Consider the following 8876-nt stretch of genomic DNA (forward strand, 5'->3'; position numbering starts at 1 on the left):
TTAAAAAAAACACCCCCCATGCACTCACCAGCAGTTCTAGCTGCAGTCAGGGTCACTGCCCCCCCCCTGCACAGTGCGGGCCAGAGACAGCCCCAGGCCCTGTTGCCCCCTGCTCCCCCTCTCTGCATGGGGGGGGGGCTCTGCCAGGAGGCCCCAGAACCCCCCCAGCCCCTGCTCCTGCCATGAGTAGAGGCACATTTTTTTTTTTAAGTGCCGGAGTCTTGGGGGGTGAGGGGCAGCCATGGGGGCTGAGAGAGCAAGCAGGGGTGGGGTATGTGGGCCTTGCAGGGGGGTGGTAGCTCTTGCAGGGGTCATTTGACCCCTGTTGGGAGGGCTGTGGCCCCTGTGGGGGGCAGCAAAACATATAGGTATTTAGAATTCACTTTATTATGATGATAGAGATACTGTAGGCTTCCAAATTGCTTTAACAATGTAGATAGATCAATAAAACATTGCCCAACTGATTGCTGAGTCTGGTAGGTGCACAGCAGGTCACAGCCAGGCAGCAGCCCCGACTGCCAGACTGCTGCAGTGGGTAGAGGGTGCAGGGAACTCTCAGGGCTGCTTCAGCAGTCCAGCTATCACAAGGGGTAGTGTCCCCAGGTACCAATTGGCTGGGTCCCAGAAGCTCCTGAGAGCAAGTAGCCCTGAGCTACTTGCCAAGGCATCTTTTTATACTGATAGGTCCAGGACAGGGCAGCTTTTTATACTAGGGGAAAATGCAGGTGCTGGCCCCAGGCTCTAGCTCCCCCTGGCTGCAGATCTAGGAGGAGCCAGGCAGGGTTATTTTGCCCCAAGTGGCACAATTTGCCCCACACCAAAGTGCATGTCTGGGCATGTGTGCTGAGGCAAAAAGCCCTGGCTCAAATTTGCACCATTTCTATTTGAGCTGCTGCAAGTGCATGTGCTTGCATGTGTAGACACGTCCATGGTGTATAAAGTTGTATAGCACCTATCCTAGGTTATTAGCAGAGTTTGAACCCTATCAACACTTGTAAAAAACTGATTGCTGTTGCCTGGTGGGCTTCAGTTAATGTCACAAAGGGTAGATCCTATGACATAACTGAAAAGCTAAGTAACATTAATGACCTAAAAGCAGAGTTTGAGTAAGAGGAAGAGAGTGAGTTGACCATTTTTAAGGGTATCTGAGGCAACAAACTAACATAGTGCATGGGCCCACAGCTACACTTGATAAATCCCCAGTACAGTTATAATAGAAACTATGAAGGATTTGCATGCTGGATTTTAAACTACTGTACCAGTATGGATGCTGACATGCATAACTAAGTTAGTGTCAAAGTAAAACTCCAGTATCATACAACCGCTCCAAAGAAGCTGTGAAAACTTCACCCACTTTTTGAGCAGAGGCATAGTGGTTAGGGCAATTGAACAGGGAATGGGAGATCCTAAAGTCCCTTCTGTCAAAGGGAGGTTCAATCCATATCTCCTACTTCCCAGTGAAGGGCCCTGACTACCAGGCCAAGCTGATCAGGGTCTAAAGCATTATACAATAAGAAGGGCTGTTGAAGCTGGCCTACCGGCTACCAAGAAGGAAAGGCTCATGAAACTAGATGGAGAGTATGCAAGATGGAGTGCTGTGCATCTCTGGAGTGGTTTAGATTTGTGCTCCTGAGATGAGACTTACAATTTTTAGGCTAGCTGTGGGAATGCTTTAGATTGGGGTGTCAAACATATGGCCTGTGGACTGGATCAAGCCTGTTGAACTGCCCCATCCAGCCTGTGGAACTTCTGAAAGATCAGGGAGTTTGGGGAAGGGGCCAGTGTGGGGCAGGGCCTGCTGCAGAATTGGGGGCTTGAAATCCCATTGGACCATGACCATTGGTGGCAGGTAGGCAAGAGAAGGCAGTGCTGACACAGTCCAGCTTGCCACACCGCCACTTGAGCCTGCTGCCACTTAGCCCAGTGATATTCACAAACGACTTCTTGGCTAGTGGTTGCTGGCCCTCCTGCCACTTCTGCTTGTGTTGCTGCAGCCATGGCTGGTGACTACCTGGCCTGCTGTCACTTGGACCACAGCCACTTGCCCTGCTACTGATGCCTCCTTTTCTGGGCCTGCCACCTTATCCATGACAAGCTTTGTGGTCCAGATCTGGCTCTGGGAATGGGGTTAGTTCAGCACTCCTGGTTTGGATATTAAGTTAGATTTTTGGGCCATGACTTCTCAGTTTAGTTATTTTATATGTAAAATGGGGCTAAAAATGCTTGACCTTTCTTTCTATACCTGTTGGAAATCTACACACATAGAAGATCCAAATAATTGTATTAATGCAACTTATAGCAATAAATTATTACTTTATGTGTAATATGTGGCTAAATATTCAGGATCTGGAAATATGCCTGTCTTTTTTAGATTGAAGGAATATGGATAGAGTCACTTTTCAGTTTACTTGTACTTCTCCAGTTAGAAGTGGGTTGAAAACTTTCATACCAATAGAGAAGAATAATAAATCTCCTGTATGGAATTAAATTGATGGAAACTGCATCCATTAATTGGATAAAGTGGTAATTGAATTTTATTAAGACAGTTTGAGGACAGCGCACATGCACACACACATATTAGATATCCTTCTACATAAGATGTATAGCCAGCCAAACAAGAAATTAAAAAATGCAGGATTAATTCACCTTTGTATGTGCATTTCTGAGGAATACTCTATAAGATACTATGATAATAAATTACTATTCAGAGGTGTATATGTGTCCCAGAGGCAGAGTGAGAAAATCCTGAAAATAGATGAAAAGTAATGATAAACACATGTATTGGAGAAAAGAGAAGTTATCCTGGAATGTAAACTTAAAAGACAGGATGGACCATTGTTGTGATGGAATTAGGGTAAATATCCAAGAGTGAGGTGAAAAATGCTGTCTACAAGGTCCCCCCTGTTCCTGCAAATGCTTACACCTCTGTCTCCCCTTTCTGTAGACTCTTTGGCTTAACTGTGGTTTCCCCTTCAGGTTCACCCTACTTTTTCAGGGAAAGTCCTGATACCACTGAGATCAGTAGCTAAATGCCTTTTTGAAAGACCCAAGGATTCATGTAGCTTGATAACTTGTGATTGAAGCAGGGCCTATCTTTGAGAGAGACATCATATCTTGAATTGAAGGTTTCAAAACAAAAGTACTCTACTGAGTTCTTTGGTAAATTGCTCCTATGATTAATTACTTTCTCGATTAAAAACTGCTCCTTATTTCCTTTCATTTTGAATAATTGATCTAATGTGGTATTTCAGTCTGTACATTTCAGAAACCTTACTGCAATATCTGAGGGTGGTTTTAGATTTTGTTGGACGGGCTGATGCCCAGGAGATTTCAAGATTTAAGAACTCATTCAAAAGTTTTCTAGGAAATATAAATGTTGTAGCTCCTAATGTTTCTTCTGTCCTTATTCTATTAAAGGATTTTTTTTAAACATTAGTTGGCTATTTCAGACCTTTAGTTTGTTTCTTTTTGCTTGAGATTCTTCATCCAAAATTATTTTTATTCTTTAATCATATTATTCTCAAAGGAAGGGATGTGTTCCTTTGCTTCCTTTAGTCCTTCAGTAGCATTTTAGCTTCATGTTCAGGATATTTATTTGACCTTTCATATTTCCTACATCTAATGACATTTGTTTCATTAGCTTTTGTAAAGATGAGTGACCTTTTAACTCTTAAAAAATCAAAATCCATCTGCCTCTCTCTTCCGTCTCATCTCTTGCCCTGGTGGTAAAACTTTGCTCTTTCTTTTCTTGTCTCTCTCTCTTAAAGACCTGGGATGAAAATCCTTATCTGCTTGAAATCCTCATTAAATCAGTGGAAATTTTTCTGTTGACTTCAGTGGGGTTAGGATTTCACTCAGGGTGACATCGATTTTTAAGGAACAAAAAGTTGTGCCAGCACATTGTAACAAGTCTTTGCCTACTCAGACAAATTTTTGTCCACTTTCAGTCTCTCATTGTCTTGTTTTCATGTTCGTAAATAAGTGACTTTATTGGATCAGGACAGGTGAGGGGAGTATGGTAAGGGAATAGATTCATAGATTCATAGTTGTTAGGGTCGGAAGGGACCTCAATAGATCATCGAGTCTGACCCCCTGCATAGGCAAGAAAGAGTGCTGGGTTTAGATGACCCCAGCTAGATGCCTATCTAACCTCCTCTTGAAGACCCCCAGGGTAGGGGAGAGCACCACCTCCCTTGGGAGCCCATTCCAGACCTTGGCCACTCTAACTGTGAAGAAGTTCTTCCTAATGTCTAGTCTAAATTTGCTCTCTGCTAGCTTGTGGCCATTATTTCTTTATTTGGAAGTTGCCATCAGAGCCAAGGAGGAAACGGGTTTCCTGCCCTATGAAAAAAAATTGAGGCTTCAAATATTTTTCTTGAATTGGGAGAAAACCAAGACCTTTCCAAACATATAATGGAAAATAGAAGCATAGTAGTTCAGCTCTGCACCTGGGGCAGTGCCAGCTCCTGCTATGCCAATTGCTCCTGTGGCACTGGCTACTTTTGTGCCCTCCTCACAAAGGCAGTGCCTGGGGCAGCTGCCTCAGTTTTGCCCCCTCACTCTATTGATGGTAAACAAATGACATCCACCAAAATAGCATAGTACTTATAGCGCTCACCTAGGATATGGGGAAGTTCAAGTCCCTGGTGTAAATCAGGCTGAGTAGGGATTTGGATCTTGGTCTCCCACTTTATACATGATGGGTGCCTCACTTACTTGGTTACTGTAGCAGAGGTCTTACTCATTTTGCACATTTCCAGAAAAGGTTTCAATAATGTCAAACGGATAATTTTCCAAAGAAAAATTCCCAGTTGGCTTTTTCTGTCATCTTCATGGTAACTTAATACATTCTTTTGCGGCGGCTTGATTTTTTTTTCAGCTCGTCTGAAGAATATCCTACTTTATTCATAGTAAATGCGCAGAAGAGAGAGTGCTGGTTTTTGCCACTTGCACACCAAATTTGGGGCTTTGAAAAATTAGCATATGTATCTTTTGCCTTCACGTGAGACATTGCCAATTACTTTGTGGAAAAGTGGAATTTTCAGGGCTGGGAAAAGGAGACTATTCAAATGGTTTTATTTAACTGCACTGAAGTGACTTACTCAAACTGTTTACTTGATTCCTTCTGGAAAGCTGTGCACTTGAACAGCAGCTAGAGCTGCTTAAAAATTATAATTCTGAAAACCCCTTTTCAGCTGTGTGATGGTCTGCCCATCCTAGAAGGCAGTTTATCTAAGTAAAGTTCAATGTTTTAATTTCTTTAGAAAAATGTTATTTTAAACCCTGAATCTGTGTCGCTTATCAGATGATGAGATGACTTCAATCAGTTGCAAGATCTTGCTCTTAGATTTCCACAGTTTGAAAATGGATCATAAATGTTATTACTTCAGATACTATTTTTATAGTTCTTCTTCACCAATTATTTTTAAATGTCCCTGTTTTCCACAATGCAGGGAAGGTTTTGAGTGATTCTGAAATTAATATGGGTAAACTGCACCCCAATAACTTATACATTCTTCTGCCTCTTGTGGGGGATGGACCGAAGTATAGAATAGTTGTAGTGTTTTAATCTCACTGGGATGAAATACTGCATTGTATTGGCACAGCCTTGGCACGGCTTTACAAGTGCTCGTGGTGCTCGGGCCAGGTGCCAGATGATTGGAAGATAGCCAATGTGGTCCCCATCTTTAAGAAAGGGAGGAGGGAGAACCTGGGCAACTATAGGCCTGTCAGTCTTACCTCAATCCTGGGGAAACTCTTTGAGAAGATCATCAAGGAGCACATCTGTGATGGGCTGGCATCAGGGGTGATGCCGAGGGGCAACCAGCACGGTTTCATTAGGGGCAGGTCATGTCAGACCAACCTGATTGCCTTTTATGATCAGGTCACAAAAGCATTGGATGCAGGTGTCGCCATGGATGTAGTCTTTCTGGACTTCAGCAAGGCCTTTGACACTGTCTCTCACCCCATCCTCGTTAAAAAACTAGGTGACTGTGGCATCGATGCCTACATGGTCAGATGGATTGCTAATTGGCTGAAGGGTTGTACTCAGAGGGTGGTGGTGGACAGGTTATATTCGACCTGGGGGGAAGTGGGCAGTGGAGTCCCCCAGGGCTCGGTCCTTAGGCCTGCGCTGTTCAATTTCTTTATCAGCGATTTGGACGATGGGGTGAAAAGCAACCTGTTCAAATTCGCTGATGATACCAAAATTTGGGGTGAGGTGGGCACGCTAGCCAGCAGCACACTTATAAGATGGGAAACTCCCTTCTTGAGAGCACGAAGGCAGAAAGGGATCTTGGAGTCATCACTGACTCCAAGCAGGGGAGGGAGGGCTAACTGGACCCTATCATGCATCCACAGGTGCATCTCAAGTAGGGCCAAGGAGGTGATCCTCCCCCTCTACGTGACACTGGTCAGGCCACAGCTGGAATACTGTGTCCAGTTCTGGGTGCCCCACTTCAAGAGAGATGTGGACAACATTGAGAGTGTCCAGAGGAGGGCCACCCGCATGATCCGGGGACAGCAGGGCAGACCCTACAATGGGAGGCTACGGGACCTGAACCTGTTCAGCCTTCACAAGAGAAGGTTGAGGGGGGACGTTGGGACCATCTATAAACTCACTAGGGGGGACCAGAAGGGTTTGGGGGAGACCTTGTTTCCCCCAGCGCCCCCCGGGATAACAAGAAATAACGGCCACAAGTTGTTGGAGAGTAGGTTTAAATTAGACATCCGTAAGAACTACTTCACAGTTAGGGCGGCTAGGATCTGGAACCAACTTCCAAGGGAAGTGGTGCTGGCTCCTACTCTGGGGGTCCATAAGAAGCGGCTCGATGCCTACATGACTGGGGTCACTTGAGCCCAGTTTCTCTCCTGCCCAGGCAGGGGGTCGGACTTGAAGATCTACAAGGTCCCTTCTGACCCTACTTCTATGATTCTATGATTGTTCTTATTGGAAGTCTCCATTTTCTTCTCCCCCTCCCAAAGAACCATAAAAATTACAGTTGATTTTTAAGTGGGGTCAACTTACTGGGCCCTGAAAGTCATGACTTTTGTGTTTGTAACATTTTTTGTGCATGAAGTAAAAATAGCAAGTCTGGAATTTATTTTCAGTGCAGTTTTCATATTAGTATTTTAACTGTTAAAATTTAACTGCTTGGGTCTTTCCTTGGTCATTTGATTTGCCTGTGGGATTTATTAATGGACATAGCAGTTCCAGGTCTTTATCTGTAGTTATTCACTAATATTTAGGGGGAAAGTGTGGGGGGAGATTTTATAAAATTGAGCCTGAAAATTTGGTGTCAACTTATGTTTGGTTGCTTTATAATTGGAACGATACGACCGTTTTTTAGGAGTGCGATTTGATTTTGTCTTTCTTCAGATTTCTGTGTAAGATTACTCAACACAAAGGGAATCTCCCCCAACAGCGAGTGTATTATGAGATATTAATATAAATCAGCAAACCGAGACTGAGACAACAAGCACTGTGTTCTGTTACATACTGTGTTCTGTAACGGTGATGCCCCCACCTAACACACAGCAGCTGCCCATCTGCTGTGTAAGTTCAGCAGTACTCACCTTAGTTCTTTCATTAGCTTTTAAATGGAACCAGAAGTCTTGTCTTGTTACCTTTTCCAAAACATTCATTCTGTACTTTTTCTTTGGGTCTAAATTGATTGATCCCCTGGGCCTGAAGTTTTCTGAAGTAACCTTGAAAGCTAATGGCAACCAACAGGCCCTGTTGAGCTTGGGGTTTGAGCTACAAAGAGCAGGGAGCACCATCTTGACCATCAGCCTGAGTGAAGAGAACTGTGTTATGCTCTATTACTACCAAACTCTGTGTTTAAAGCCTGAAAATCTGCCATGCTACTCTTTCTGTTTTGCAGTTGCCTGTAATTCTATGGCAAAAGATGCATCGGAGCTCTTCTCATGTCTCATCACGCCCCATAAGAAAGCATCATGGGCAAAATTTATCCTCCCCCTAGAATAGTTCCACTCATGTCAGCTGTCTTATTTCAGGGACAAATGTAACTTAAAAAAATAATAATGTAGTTTTCTATGTTTGTCTCCACCACACCTTTTATTTTTTTTTGCTCATACGAAGACTGTTGGGCTTCAGATTATTAAAAAAAAAAAAAAGAACAAAAAAGAAGACTCCCCCTCCCCACCCTCAAAACACTAGTTCTTGTGCTTTTCTACTGTTCTCAAAAATATACTTATTGCATGTTACAGGAAGGTTGAGAGAAGTACCTTACATGAACCAGAAATCTTGCTGATGAATGAATTAACCTTCTAGGGTAGATTAGCTGTGTAACTGGGACTTGGCTCTCTGGCTTGTCCGATTGACTTCTTGAGCTGATAAAACAGTTCAGTTAGTTCATTTGATCAGTAATTCATTGCATGATGCTGCATTTGCTGGGGTGCATGTGTGGTGTATGGGTTTCTTTTTGGTCAAATCAGATCTGTTCCCAGATTCTTCTGTCCTTGTTAATCACAAAACAGCACACAGTCCATAATTCATGTTAGTTTATCCTTGTGGGAAATGTATGTACTTGTTATCCCTTTTCCTTCCCAAAAGCAAATGTTAACGTGGCACACAGTATCCTATTAAAAGTGTTTAAAATGGAGACTATTAGCAGATGGTCTTAGATATTTTACTTTTGTATTCAGCGTAAGGTTGTTTTCAAGAGTGTATTGTTATCTAAAGTACTGAAGTAATAGAAAAACTTGATTGTAATAAAAAGAGAAAGAGAATGATGGAGCCAGACCCAGCAAAAGTGTATTGAAAAATGCATCTAGACCTTGCAGTGTTTCATCTGCACTATAATTGTTGCTTTGTTTCAGATCTCTACAGACCAGCATATGTCATTATGGCATTC

General features: G+C 43.2%; 1 long non-coding RNA gene across 2 annotated transcripts in view; it reads left to right on the top strand.

Annotated features, from left to right (window-relative positions):
* Nucleotides 1-8876, top strand: part of LOC112551084 — a 24542-nt gene that overhangs the window by 11512 nt on the left and 4154 nt on the right. The gene's annotated exons all lie outside the window — the stretch shown is intronic.

The sequence above is a fragment of the Alligator sinensis genome, unplaced genomic scaffold, assembly GCF_000455745.1.
Source record: "Alligator sinensis unplaced genomic scaffold, ASM45574v1 scaffold832_4, whole genome shotgun sequence".
Classification (NCBI taxonomy): domain Eukaryota; kingdom Metazoa; phylum Chordata; order Crocodylia; family Alligatoridae; genus Alligator; species Alligator sinensis.